Below are 15,964 nucleotides of genomic sequence, written 5' to 3'. Positions count from 1 at the left end.
TTAGCATGCACATCAAGAACAGGATATAAACCATGGTTTGTAAATAGACAGATGTTCTCCAAAAATAATGTGACAGCTTAGTGGGGGAACATCTTCCATTTATATTTTAAATAAGTTTTGTGCATATCTGTTATAAAGTAACACTAATTGTATCATGATCTTATTTATTTCAAAAACACTAAAAACTGGCTATAACGTATATGGTACCAAATTCAAGTAACTGTTCAAAAAATGTACTAAAATATAATTATATATGACATGTTGCATAGTAAAATTTCAGACATTTATCTTAGGAAAAATTACTTGCAATTAGGGACTCATAATTTGATTTATGAGAAATGAAATTTTAGAGGCTTGTAGAGATTTGGGAGATTTGCTTTGATATTAGCCAATAAAGCTCCAGTACTTTGGCCACCTCATGTGAAGAGTTGACTCATTAGAAAAGACTCTGATGCTGGGAGGGATTGGGGGTAGGAGGAGAAGGGGACGACAGAGGATGAGATGGCTAGATGGCATCACTGACTCCTTGGACGTGAGTCTGAGTGAACTCCGGGAGTTGGTGATTGACAGGGAGGCCTGGAGTGCTGCGATTCATGGGGTCACAAAGAGTCAGACATGACTGAGCGACTGAACTGAACTGAACAGAAGTAAAAATTTTAATTGAGCACTACATTAACTCAAGATTTATTTAAATATAGAGACTCAAATGGTAAAATAAAACTTTCATTTTCAAATGGGAAAAGAAAAAGGCAAAATGAGATGTTTATGTTCTTGCAAGTACTAGAGAAAAGGAACAAAATAACAAGAGAAAATGTTTTATGTATTGTTAAGGAAAACAGCCAAATCAAAAATGGAATATGATCTCTGAAAATTACTGTGAACATAATTCTACTCATGAGTTTCTAAGAATGAACAAGCCCATTGATGTGAGTTTTTCATTGTCACCGATATAGCTTTTTAAAATAAAAAATTCAGAAGTTCACTCTGGGATTAAATAATAGGTTCCATGTGTCTATATAGTTTATTAATACATTTTATATAAATGTATACACATTAATTTGAATCTGATATAAATAAATATGTACAGTGTTTTATGTTGAGTGAAGTGTGGTGCACCAGTTATCATTCTGGAGGAAGTAGGGTACTTGCACCAGTTAGCAATCCTGGAGAAGGACTTTGAACAGTTGCATCTTGGTATTGGAATCATCAAGAAAAACATTCAAGAACTAAATGAAGCAATGCTTTGCTTAGATAGAGAAGAGAGAGAGCAAGATTAGTTTTAGTAGCTTAAGTCAGTCCCCCATGGCCAGTGGATCATTCCCAGCAATTTGCCTTGCGTTGCAGTGGAAACGCACAGTCCACACCCCTTGGACAGTGGGGTTACTCAGGTGCCATATGACACACACTCTTCAAGCAAAGACAGAAGAGCACACTCACTGAGCCTGAAACAGAGAAAGATAAACCCATGAAAGATGATAAGCATGGCACAGGTGGTGTGGGCTCTTTATCTATTTCTAAGGAAGTGTTGCAAACCCAACTCATACCCAGTATTCCATGGACAGGTGGTAGCCAAGAGAATGCACACACAAGACTGCCTTTCCCAACATTTTGTACATAAATAAAAAAATAATGAATGGGACTCCAAGGTTGAAATGTTAATGATTAGATAATAGATCGGAGAAGGCAATGGCACCCCACTCCAGTACTCTTGCCTGGAAAATCCCATGGGTGGAGGAGCCTGGTAGGCTGCAGTCCATGGGGTCGCTAAGAGTCGGACACAACTGAGCGACTTCACTTTGACTTTTCACTTTCATGCATTGGAGAAGGAAATGGCAACCCGCTCCAGTGTTCTTGCCTGGAGAATCCCAGGGACGGGGGAGCCTGGTGGTCTGCCACCTCTGGGGTCGCACAGAGTCGGACACGACTGAAGCAACTTAGCAGCAGCAGCAGATAATAGATGGGCATTTATATGTGTGTAAGTAACTTGGATAAGACAAAGAGGATACCATAGGACCAACAATAATAAAATAGACATTGCCAAGGTTAGCAACTGTTGTTGTTTAATGGTTAAGTCATGTCTGACTATTTGTGATCCCATGGACTGTAGCCTGCCAGGCTCCTCTGTCCATGGGATTCTCCAGGCAAGAACACTCGTGTGGCTCACCTTTCCTTCTCCAAGGGATCTTCCTGACCCAAGAATCAAACCCGCATCTCCTATCTCTCCTGCATTGGCAGGCAGATATTTTACCACTGAGCCACCAAGGATGCCTGAGGTTATCAACTACTGAGGTTAAAAAAACAATAACCATTTGTAACTCAGGTCCCTCCCTGACGTACACTTTTTGGATAGTCTTTCTCACACTCTCCCTGCCATTGCATCGTCATTTCTGTGTGTGTGTGTGTGTGAATCTTTCTGCTGTCTTCCCATATGACTTTAATGTTGCTTATTTTGCCAGTTGTTAACATTAATATGAATAGAATCATATTTTATGTATTCTTCCCTGATTTCTTCCTTTCAACGTTATCGCTAATATTTACTTATGTTGATGCACAAGTCACTATTTATTTTCTGCTATTGTTATATAATAATAAACTGAAAGTACCACATTTTATGTTTCCATCATATCATTCATGTACATTTCATTTGCCATTATTTAAAAATAATACAATTTAGGCAGATTTTGAATTTTTAATATCAATGTCCTAGGGCTCATGTTCAAGAGTTTCTTCGAAATGTAAGTCTAGGAATGAAATTGATTTGTTGTAGGACATGTGAATGTTCACATTGCTTAAGTAATGCAAAACCTTCACAATGCTGTGTTTAAATTTACACTTTTGCCAGATGAGATTGTCAGCTTATCAATATCCTGACAAGCACTCGATATTGAACTGGCTTTTATAATTTTGCCATCTGGTAATTGCCCCTTACAGTTTTTATGTTCATTTTCTTCACAGGTTTGTAGGCCATTTAGATTTTGTTAATTACATATCCAAAAATTTTAAAACTTCTTTTGCCATTTTATTTTAGATTGTTAGTAGTTCTTTATATAACCTTTGCATTAATCTTACTTCTGTAATATCTTCTCTTAGTTTGTGATTTCTCATTTTGTTCTTTTTATATCTTTTTATAAAAATAATTTATAGTTGAAATTGTCTCTACATAATTTGTCATTGTGTGATGCTTTTTTAAAAGCATGCCATTTTATAGTGATAAAGATATTCTGTATAGTCTCCTCAAGTTTTATCATTTAGATTTATGGTTAAATGCTTAATCCACATAAAATAGATTTTTTATGATTGCTGTGAATTTGGGATTCAATTTATTTTTTTATGTGGTCAGTCAATTCTGCTGCCTTTATTTACATAAAGTCCATCAGTTTCTTCACTGACTGCAATGCCCATTGTCATATATCAACATCCCATATAAGCTTAACTTGTTTTCCTGTATTCTTTCCCATTCTGTATATAAGTTTTTCTGCTTCAGCTAGAAACCCATTGTCTAAGATGAGATAAGTTTTTTATATTCAGCAGGATAAATTTGCACCTTGTTATATTCTTGGCCAGTGAAGATTTTAGAATAAACTTGTGAAATTCAATGCAAAATGCTTAAAGGATTTTCGTTGATAGTGTATTGAATCTTAGATCAATTTGTTGAGATTGCATATCATTGCAACATTCATTATATTAACAAAAGTATGCTGTATATATCTCTACCTGTTTCAGAGAAACTGTAATATTTTTTGTAAAATATTTTTATTTCTTTACATGTCATGTATATCATATTAAAAATTATCTCCAGATCATTATTGATTTTCATTATCACTTTAATTAGTACTGCTAACATTGTTTTAAAAGCTGTTATTCAGTTGCGTAGTTGTGTCTGATTCTTTGCAATCCCATGGACTGCAGCAGGCCAGGCTTCCCGGTCCTTCACCATCTGCTGGCACTTGCTCAGACTCATGTCTGTTGAGTTAGTGATACCATCCAACCATCTCATCCTCTGTCGTCCCCTTCTCCTCCTGCCTTCAATCTTTCCCAGCATCAGTGTCTTTTCTAATAAGTCAGCTTTTGTCATCAGGTGGCCAAAGTATTGGAGCTTCAGCTTTAGCTTCAGTCCTTCTAATGAATATTCAGAATTGATTTTGTTTAGGATTGACTGGTTTGATTTCCAAGGGACTCTCAAGAGTCTTCTCTAACCATGCTTCTTCAAAAGCATGAATTCTTTGGCGTTCAGCCCCAACTCTCACATCTATATATGACTACTGGAAAAACCATAGCTTTGACTAGACAGACCTTTGTCAGCAAAGTAATGTCTCTGCTTTTTAATTCAGCAAAATTGTTAAACTACTATTATTCTATCCAAACATTCATATTATCTTAGTATTTATAGAATCTTTTGCCTTTCAGTCTTTTCTAAAATGTTATTGTTGTTGTTCAGCCACTAAGTTATGTCTGACTCTTTGCAACCCCATGGACTGCAGCACACCAGGCTTGCCTATCCTTCACTGTCTCCTGGAGTTGATCAAACTCCTGTCCATTGAGTCGGTGATGCCATCCAACCCTCTCATTCTATGCCACCCCCTTCTTCTCCTGCCCTCAATCCTTTCCAGCATCAGGGTCTTTTCCGATGAGTCAGCTCTTTGCATCAGGTGGCCAAAGTATTGGCCATGGGGTTGCAAATAGTCAGACATAACTTAGTGACTGAACAACAGGAACCAAATGAATAATTAAAAACTAGTTCAATTACATTTTTTTTTCCCTCTCAGAAAAATTGGTCTTTTCATTTTCCTAGAAATCAACCTCTGAAGCTGCTGTGATCTGCATAATTTACTGCACAGATCTTGCATAGTTTATATAGCAAATAAACTTACAGAACTATTGCTATGTTAAAAACAGCCATTTCATTCTGTGGTTAAAACTTCAAGCAAATTTGAAGTAATCTCTGGAGCACAGATTCATTCCTTTAGAGTGTCTTACCAATTACTACTTCTAAATCATTTTAGTTTTCTTTTAACCTTCCCTTACGCTAGCAATCTTCAAACTCTAGGAAATGACATTCATGTTTTTTTTTTTCTTTTTGACATATTATATATGTAGGTGTATCGGAATCATATCATTATATCTAGGGTGACCAATTGCTTTTTTCTGAGGCTAGTAATTCAAGATGTGGCTATTTGAGGGACTAAGGAAAATAATGATGAATTTTTCACATGCTCATGTTCTGTTTTCTTGCTGTGAAAATGTACAAAACAGATCTATTTGAGCTCTTCAGCTTATCCCGTAGAGTAGAACCAACAAAGGTACTTCAAAAGTAAGATTATTTACTTTAAAACTGATGAGTAATAACTGTGAGAGATGATAATAAGGCAATGACTGAGGAACACATAGGCCGTCAAAATGATATAGATATATTTAAGAAAGAAAAGAAAGTGAAGTCACTCAGTCATGTCCGACTCTTTGCCGCCCCATGGACTGTAGCCTACCAGGCTCCTCCATCCATGGGATTTCCCAGGCAAGAATACTGGAGTGGGTTGCCATTTCCTTCTCCAGGGGTCAAACCCAAGTCTCCCGCATTGCAGGCAGATGCTTTACCACCTGAGCCATGAGGGAAGCCCTATTTTATGCCGTTTTATATTAAGTATTTTGTTAGCAAATGCCTTTTTGAAAGAATGGTTGAAGTTATGTTTTACTACTAAATGCAATATGCTCTAACAGGTTTTACACTGTCGTGAATTTCAATATCAGGATATCTTACTGAGAGACTGTAACAACCACAGTTAAAAAGATTTCCATGTAGTATATATGCTTTATGGTTGAGAACAAAAATGTAAGCATGACTTTAGTTAAGAAATGCAAGATGAATCATTCTCTGCATAAAACTCTTAATTTGATATGAATGTTCCCTATTTAGGATTTTAAAGTATAATTGGATCATTCATCTATTGAAAACATTTGTCAGAATGCCTATGAAAATAGAGATCTAATTCCCCATGGTAGAATCTGAAGCCCTTCACATCAGGTCATTATTTTCACCTCCATTTTCTTCGACTTTCTAAAGGCTTTTTATTTCTCTTCTGTATCCCAACCACAGAGAAACAATTCTTGATACATTGTCTTGTCTGCATTCTTCCATTTAAATTATTTTGCTCAATTCAGTCTAAATTAACAACAGTCCAACAATCGAACTCTTATTTTATATTAGGTTACAAAGGAAGAAAATCCAGGCCACCCAGTAGTTAGGGTCCAGAGGAGAAACAAACAAGCAGTCAACTGCAATTGATATTAGAGCTAAGAATTGTGCTTAGGGTAAAATACAAACGAGAATTTATCTGAGGACAAGGACTTCCAAGTCCTCACAGAGGACTGCTACATAAAGCTAATGGATCAGCAGCTTTAATCTTACTTTAGTAAGAGCTTACTAAAATTTGCAGTTTTATTCAAGCTGGTTTTAAACTATGAGTTAAAATCAGGGACATAAATAATGAGCAGAATGTCATTCCAAACAGAAAATGAAGTCAGATTGTGGTGTCTATGGAAAACTACAATAGTTTTGTATGTCTAGAGTGAGTGGAGAAGGGAGAGAGAGGGCAAATAGCAGGAGATGGGGAGATGGGGCTGAAGAGATATATTTGGTCCAGCTGATAATGAAATATACTGAAGAGTTTCCATGCCATACTAAAGGGAGTTTATGCATTTTGAACCATTTTGAACTTGATATCATTAATATTTCCCTCCTTGAAAGATCTTACAGCAGTGTGAAAGATGGCTTGGATGGGATTCAGAATTGAGACCCTGGTGTTGTAGATACAAAGTATTGAACAGATTTTCCCCATTCACTCCCCATAACCTGGAATAGCTTCCGTCTTTCAGTTCAATACTTTGGAGTCCTAGGTACATTTCAAAGTCTGCTCAAATGTTAGCTCTCTGTGAAATCTTCCTAGATCTTTTGGCCATCAAAATATTGTCTCTCTCTCCTTCTCTCACTTTCTTAATCTTTCTTGCATTAGAATTGATATATTTAGGCTATCTCTTTAACGAATAATGAACATAAAAAGGGATAACTACTCAATAAATATTTGCAGAACTGGATATTTTCAGTGTTTTAAAAGACAGATTAATAATAAAATCTTAAAATAATATATTGATACAAAAGAGGGAGAGATTTTGGAAACTATATATGTGAAATTAATTCTAAATCTTGCCAATATTGTAATCATTAAGTTTGTTTCTGTTGTTGCTTCATCAGTTCTCTGGTGTACACTAGCTGTGGAAAGAATTTTCTTTTGTGTCAGATAATTGTTGATTTTAGAAAACAAAGACAAAAGACAAGCGCTTTTTAATTTACTTAGTACATGATGAAGAACATAGGCGTGCCTAAAAAGGGATTATGATATTAATGCTTTCTTATAAATTAATTTCTGTTGGGTATTATGATACTTTTTTCTTGAAATTAGAGGAAATGTGGATTTCACACCAATATATTCTCCCTAGGCTGCCTTACTCTGAAGCATTTTTTTCTAAAATTGAAGGGTAAAAACAAGTACTTAGGACTCTACTGACTTATGGTAACTATCAACTATAATATTCTCCAGTGTTAAATTTTTCTGCCTTCACTTTGTAAAACAGAATAATTACTTTATATAAGTATTTTAGACATATTTTTCCAAGGTGAATTAGTTCCATACTTAGAAGTGATTAATATTTATGAGTTTTTACAGATGACTTTTTATTAAAGTATAGTTGATTTACAATGTGTTAATTTCTGCTGTTCAGCAAAGGATTGAGTTATACATATATATGCATTATTTTTTATATTCTTTTCCATTATGATTCATCTCGGGATATTGAATATAGTTATACGTATACATTGTAGGCCTTTGTTGTTTATCCATTCTATACATAATTGCTTGTGTCTGCTAACCCCAAACTCCCAGTCTACCCCTCCCCTACTCCCCTCCTTGGGAAACACAAGTCTGTTCTCTATGTTTGTGAATCTGTTTCTGTTTCATAGGTAGAATTTCACAGATAGTTTTGCTTGTGTCATATTTTAGATTCCATATATAAGTGATATCATATGATATTTGTCTTTCTTTTTTTTTCTTTTTTGACTTAGTCTGATAATCTCTAGTTCATGTTGCTGGAAAGGGCATTATTTCATTTATTTTTCTTTTTTTATCTGACTATATTCCATCATACATATGTACTGCATCTTTGTTCTTTGTCTATTCATTTGTTGATGGACATGTGTTAGCTTTGTGAACATGCTGCTATGGACATAAGTGTGCATTTATCTTTTTGGATTATAGTTTTGTCTGTATATAGGCCCAGGAGTGGGATTACTGGATCATATGGTAATTCTATCTTTAGTTTTTTAAATATTTATCAATTATTATTTCATAGGCATGCCTAACCAAAACATTCTTAATGTATTGTTTCTAAAAAATATTTCAAAAACACAAATTCATTTTTCCTTTCACCCATCTAAGCATTAAGACACTGATGATATAGATGTGGAAAACTGAACAGATTTTTTCATTTACTCATCTGTCTTTCCGTTCAATCTGTTGGTAGCCTTGCTATCCTAATGACCCACCTAGGTTCTAAGCTTCTTGCATCTGCAGTGACTTACTAATTGACGCTTAAGTTAGTGATTTCTTAGCCATTTCAAATATTAAAACAGAGTTGCAGGCATCATTAGAATTCACCCAATAAATGAATTATTTTCAGCTGCTGGTTATTAAAGCAAGCAGCAACCACAGGAGCCAAGATCCTTGGCTTGAAAGGGAAAAAAAAAAAACAAAACCTAAATCATTGAAAATCTTTATACATAGCTAAATATTTTATCTTAATTTAAATGAAAATGAAGGATTCTGATCCACATAGTGTAAGTGAATGCATGATTATAATTTGGGGGGGGGGGGAAATAACTTACTGTCCCTCTTTCCTACAAAATTGAAAATGAACTATTGAGTTCCTTTCACTGGCTTCTACATGGATGATTAAGAATTCACATCAAGAAATTTGACATCTATACTTGAAGTACAAATTGCCATAGGTCAGAATATTTTATTTAATATAGATAAAAAGATTTTACAATATACATATTGCATTTTTTAAAATTATCCATATTTGATTTAAAGAACACCATATTTTAATATTACACATTTAAATTTCTAAAAGTGCATTAAGGGAAAAAGACATTCTTTTGTAATGAATTAAAAAAATATACTACTATGTTACTGTTAATACTAATTGGAATTGATATTTTGGTTGGCAATATCCAGAGCCTTAGAAGATCAACACTCTTGAAGTTGGATATGTCTTTGACTCATAAATTATCCTTCCAAGAGTAAAAAGGAAAGAATAAAAGACAGATATTTAAATTATGGTACATTGATATCATTAAATATTAAAAATTTTACTTAAAAGACATGTATAAATAGTTTATACAACATGATGTAAAATAAAACATGAGTCATAAAGAGATAGATAGAAAATAGATATTCCAAACTTATGTCTGTGCATTATATTAACATTTATTTCAAAGACCAGAAGTTTAATAGTAATAATGCTTATGAGGCTTTATTTTTTTATTTTTACTTTTAATATTATTCAAATTTGCTACACAAGCATATGATTTTATTGAGGTATAGCATATATATTTATTGAAGTATGACATATATATGAAAGTATACAAATCCCAAGTGTATAATTCAATGACTTTTTCACAGTAAACACAGTTTGTGTATTCAATAAACAGAATTTCAATAGTTCCCCAGAAGTGCCTCTCATGCCCCACTCTAATTACTAACTCCACTAAACATAAGAACTATCTTAATATTTATCACTGTAGATGACTTTTGCTGCTTCTGCATGTTATAGAGATGAAATCATACAGTATATATAAACTCAACATTATGTGTGGGTGTGAGTTGTCCATGTTGTTGTATGCAGTATTTTATTGTATGAATGTATCCAAACTTATGCATTTTACTGTTAGTAATCATTTGTGCACTTTTTGTTGTTGTCCTGTCTCAAAGTTGTGTCTGACTCTTTACAACCCGATAGATTGTAGCAAGCCAGGTTCTGCTGTTCTTCACTGTCTCCTGGGGCTTGCACAAATTCATGTCCACTGAGTTGATAATTGCCCTCCAATCTCATCCTCTGCTGCCCTCTTCTCCCTTTGCCTTCAATCTTTCCCAGCACCAGGATCTTTTCCAGTGAATTGGCTCTTTGCATCAGGTCGCCAAACTGTTGGAGCTTCAACTTCAGCTTCAGCATCAGTCCTTCCAATGAATATTCAGGACTGATTTCCTTTAGGATTGACTGGTTTGGTCTCCTTGCAGTGCAACGGACTCTCGGAGTCTTCTCCAGCACCAGAATTCAAAAGCATCAATTCTTTACCTCTCAGCCTTCTTTATGGTCCAACTCTTACATCCATACATGACTACTTGGAAAAACCATAGCTTTGACTATATGAACCTTCGTTAGCAAAGTCTCTGCTTTTTAATTCACTGTCTAGATTTGTCATAGCTTTTCTTCCAAGGAGCAACTGTCTTTTAATTTTGTGACTGCAGTCACTGTCCACAGTGATTTTGGAGCCCAAGCAAAGAAAATCTGTCGCTGCTTCTACTTTTCCCCCATCTATTTATCATGAAGTGATGGGATTGGATGCCATAATCTTAATTTTCTGAATGTTGAGTTTTAAGCCAGCTTTTCACTCTCCTCTTTCACAGTCATCAAGAAGCTCTTTAGTTCCTCTTTGCTTTCTGCCATTAGAGTGGTATCATTTGCATAACTGAGGCTGTTGAAATTTCTCCCAGAAATCTTGATTTTAGCTTGTGATTCATCCAGCCCAGAATTTGCACAATGTACTCCACATATATGTTAGTTTGGGCCTGTTAGCAATCTAGCTTCTTATGACCATACTTGCAAATTTATTTTGATTAACTTATGTATAAATTCCAACAGGGAATATACTTTTTAAGTCATAGGATGTGTCTGTGACCAGCTTTGATAATTCTTATGCTACTTTTTGTCAGCAAAATGAGTGGAAAGGAGGGAAGGGTAGGATAGAAAAGGGAAGAGAAGGAGGGGGAGAAGGAGGAAGGACCAGAAGCTGTTACCTATGCAGGCACTTGATATTTATATTACCTTGGGCAGAATTAACAGGTCATTGACCCCTGGCTTATCATTTATCTCAGTCTCTCATCTGGTCTTTCTTTCCTGATAAATTGAATAAAGCTGATGGCCTTTTATTCGTATCTGTTATAAGTATATCAGCTTTCTTTGTTCTCAGTCTTGATCAATCTGATCTCACTTTGACTTTTACAAGCAGTAACTAACATGAATGGAGCAGTCTGTGCCAATGTTATGATTTAGAGATTAATGATGACATATAGGTTAATCATTATACTGCAGACTTTAAATGCACAAAGTTAGTATCTTTATACTAAGACACATCAAGAATCTAGAATAAGAAAACTCAAGAGATTTACCTAATCAGAAAATCAGGGTACAAGACAAAAAAGGTGATACCAATATGCCTAATAAGAGAGAAAAATAAACACTAAAAATCACACTAAGGGCATGGGATAAAATTGTAATTTTGAAAGCTAATTGTATAACCCCAAATGCTAAAACCATCTTTTTAAAACTACCCTGACTTTTCACAATGATTCTTCTGATACCAGGAAACTCAGCCTGAAGTTTTTGGAATGATCAAAATTAAGAACATGATCTTCATTTTTGTTGGCCCAGATATCTGCTTTAACACTTCAAACACTCTTTTAAAATATCTCACACTGTATCAAAAATAACTTTCCTTAGCCACAAAGAAATCTGAGAGCTCTGTCAGTCAGCAAGCCCACATGTAAGTGAGAAAGAAACGTGCTGCCTAGTTTACATGACAACCTACAGATCAAAGCAAAATAAATAAATGACATTGAGTTGACTAATCTTCTAGTTCTTTGGGAATACACACTGGATATAAATACATTGAAATGAAACACTGCAGACACTGTAACTATCCATGTTGAAATTTGATAGAAAATATAAGTCCCTGGCAAAGGGGACTTCTAATTTTTAATATAAAATGTTAATGTTCACCAAAAAGTACAAACCAAACATAGTACAGATTGGTAGACTAAAAATAAAAGGATTTACCCATTGTTGTAGAGATATATAATTGCTTTGAAGGATAACAGTTTTCTAAATGCGAGCTAACCATAGTTCATCTGTTTCATTTAATATTTTTAAAGTGGCATCTTATTCATTAGCTCATATTATTAACTTAGTTCAAATGAAATCGTCATCTATAGGAGAATATTAAAAGTAAGTTTTTTGTGTGTTTTTTAAACTGAGAAATTCTTATCTTTCCTTTACAATGGTCCAATATGTTTTCCTGAAATATAGTTTTTTTTAAACTTTCATGCTAAGTTCTACCTCAACAGTGGCTGAACTCACCATGAGTTCTGATTTGCACAATAGTTTCTCCCTTTCTTTAGGCTTCAGACTTTAGAATTAATCAGCTTTTTAAAAGTAGTATTTTAAGGAGGAATCTCCTCCCCTCAGAAAATAAGCTCAGGAAAGTAGTAAAAGTTACATCAAGGAGAGTTCAACTATCTTATATTCACTCTACTCTTGGCCTACTTAGGAGCTCTCAAAAGAAGGGCAACCCTCTGATACAAGTTTAACAGGAAGTTTGTTCCATTTAAGAAGACATTCACAGTGTCAGGAAGCCAGAATTTTATTTAAAAAAATAGTATTATAGGATGCTTTCAATCAAATGCCTTTATTCAATATGTTCAGTATTTTACACAAGTTAAATTATTATTGTTCCTTCTAGAGACTCAATAGTGTCAGTGGTTACTATAATTCTGTGTATGTATTGTCATTCCTAAGTGGATTTAACCTCAAGTGCTATAAAAATTATTTTTTGTATCTAAATAGAAGAATAAACTTGAAGAAGAATGTGTCTGCCACTCTCCTCAAAATTAATAGGAGGTGTTCCAGATTTTAAGAGGAAAAAAGTATATGTATGATTCAAAACATTATTTTTTTCTTAACTATAATTTATTGAGATCTTTGAAATAGATTTAGGTCTAGAAAATTGTTCCACTGACATTTTTAATTATTTTTTATTGGAGTATAGTTGCTTTACAATGTTGTGTTAGTTTCTGTTGTACAGCAAAGTGAAGCAATTATATGTATACATATGTCCATTTTTAAAAAATTTTATTCCCACTTAGATCACCACAGATCATTCAGTAGGGTTCCCTGTGCTGAACTATTGGTTTTCATTAGTTATCCATGAAACTAATTAGTTTTATACACAGTAATATATATATGTCAATCCCAATCTTCCAATTTTCCCCACTCATTCCTTCCCTCTTAGTAACCATAACTTTTTTCTCTATTCATCTGCACATCTATTTCTACTTTGCCAGTAAGTTCACCTGTACTGTTTTTATAGATTACACATATAGACAATATTATATTTGTTTTTCTCTTTCTGACTTACTTCATTCTGTATGACGATCTCTGGGTTCATCCATGTCTATGCAAATGGCACTCTTTCGTTTTTATGGCAGAGTAATATTCTATTATTGGCTTCCCTGGTAGCTCAGCAGTAAAGAATTCACCTGACAATTCAGGAGATACAAGTTTGATCCCTGGGTTGGGAAGATCCCCTGGAGAAGGAAATGGCAACCACTCCAGTATTCTTGCCTGGAAAATTCCATGGACAGAAGAACCGGGAAGGCTACAGTCCACAAAGAGTTGGACATGACTTAGCAACTAAACAACAACAAATATTTCATTTTATATAGGTACCCATTCCTTTGCCAAAGGACATTTAGGTTGCTTCCACACGCGGCTATTGTAAATAGTGCTGCAGTGAACACCAGAGTACATGCCTCCTTTTGAATTATGGTTTTCTCTGAATATATGCCTAGGAGTGAGAGTAATTGAGGAAATAATCCCATTTACCATCACAACAAATAGCACAACATACCTCAGAATAAACATATCTAGGGAGACAAAAGGCCTATATTCAGAAAACTAAGATATTGGAGAAAGAAATCAAAGATGACTCAAACAGATGAAGAGATATACCATGTTCTTAGAAGAATCAGTATTATAAAATGACTTTACTACCAAAAGCAATCTACAGTTTCAATGCAATCTCTATCAAATTTCCAGTGGTATTTTTCACAGAATTAGAACAAAAAATTCGCAATTTTTATCAAAACACAAAAGACCATAAATAGTCTAAAGTGATATTGAAAAAAGGAAAACCAAACTGGAGGAATCAGGCTACCATACAACCCAGCAGTCAAAACATTTTTAAAAACAATAAAAAATATTACTGTAATGATTTTGTTTTGCCTAACTTTTATTTTTAGAATATATTTTTAGGAAAAATTTTAGATTTAATATTGAAGAGAGTGCTTATTCTCTGCATTTCAAAGCCAGTATAATAATGCATAGCCTATTTAAATTATACATGTATTGATAATAATTAATCAATCAGAATGCCATTAATGAACCCTGGTTCATTATAAATATTTTAACATTAATCTTTTTAAAAAGTACATGGTTCAGTAAGCAGTGTAGCAGTAATTAGAAAATTTTTGGAGGGAAATATGTTTTGAGAGATGGACATTGAACAAGTATGCTCTTGTTTCTCTTACTCAGACTGTGATTGGAGCTAGAGGCGGTCATTAGTAAGCATCCATCAATTCTCTGCCATAGAATTGAGTAATTCAAAATAGTTGTCTGGTTTTCTCACATCAACTCTTTTATTTCCTAACATATTTTAAAGTGTATCAAGATTAGGACTGTGTACTAAGTATATGAAATATTTTTCAGAGTAGAAAATTATCAAATTAGTAGGATGGTTTAATCTCCATTTAGGTGTGAAATCCCTTCAGACAGTTAAATGTTCTGAAGTTTATTTCCTACTCTTTTGATAAAGTTATCTCAACCCATTTCACACAGAACCCATAAAAATATTTATATAGCCATCAGGAATAAAGTGGAGAGAACTTGGAGTATCTATATGCAATTTGGTAAAAAAAAAAATATATATATATATATATATATATATATAATCTTGATATTATTAAGATAAAGATAAAATATAAAACATAGACTGGTGATTCATTTCTTACATGATAGTATACATGTTTCAGTGCCTTTCTGCCAAATCATCCCACCCTCACCCTCTCCCTCAGAGTCCAGAAGTCCGTTCTATACATCTGTGTCTCTTTTGCTGTCTTGCATACAGGGTTATCATTATCATCTTTCTAAATTCCATATATATGCATTAGTATACTGTATTGGTGTTTTTCTTTCTGGCTTACTTCACTCTGTATAATAGGCTCTAATTTCATCCACCTCATTAGAACTGATTCGAATGTATTCTTTTTAATGACTGAGTAATACTCCATTGTATATATGTACCACGGCTTTCTTATCCATTCATCTGCTGATGGACATCTAGGTTGTTTCAATACAGGATACAGGATACTTGGGGCTGGTGCACAGGGATGATCCAGAGAGATGATATGGGGTAGAAGGTGGGAGGGGGGTTCAGGATTGGGAACTCATGTACACCCATGGCAGATTCATGTCAACATATGGCAGAACCAATACAGTATTGTAAAGCAAAATAAAGTAAAAATTAAAATTAAAAAAAAAAAGAAAAGAAAACTGCTCTTCTAGAAAGAGTTAGTAGAAGCAGAATGAGATGCTCTTGGAAGAAGTGCCTAGTAGTTTCGATAAGGAATCAGAGAATTCTTTCTGAACTGTTGGCAAGTTTTCAACATTAAAAGAGATAAATGCCATTTCAACATTTGGGAACTTACAGATTCAAACCTTGTGGCACTTACCTCTTAACAACTGCCCAGTGAATTAACAAAGTCCATACTGAGGGCATACAAAATCTTTAAAAGTGTGTATA

This window comes from Budorcas taxicolor, chromosome 1 (assembly GCF_023091745.1).
Source record: "Budorcas taxicolor isolate Tak-1 chromosome 1, Takin1.1, whole genome shotgun sequence".
Lineage (NCBI taxonomy): Eukaryota > Metazoa > Chordata > Mammalia > Artiodactyla > Bovidae > Budorcas > Budorcas taxicolor.
The sequence above is the reverse complement of the archived record's forward strand: the minus strand, read 5'-3'. Positions refer to the sequence as shown.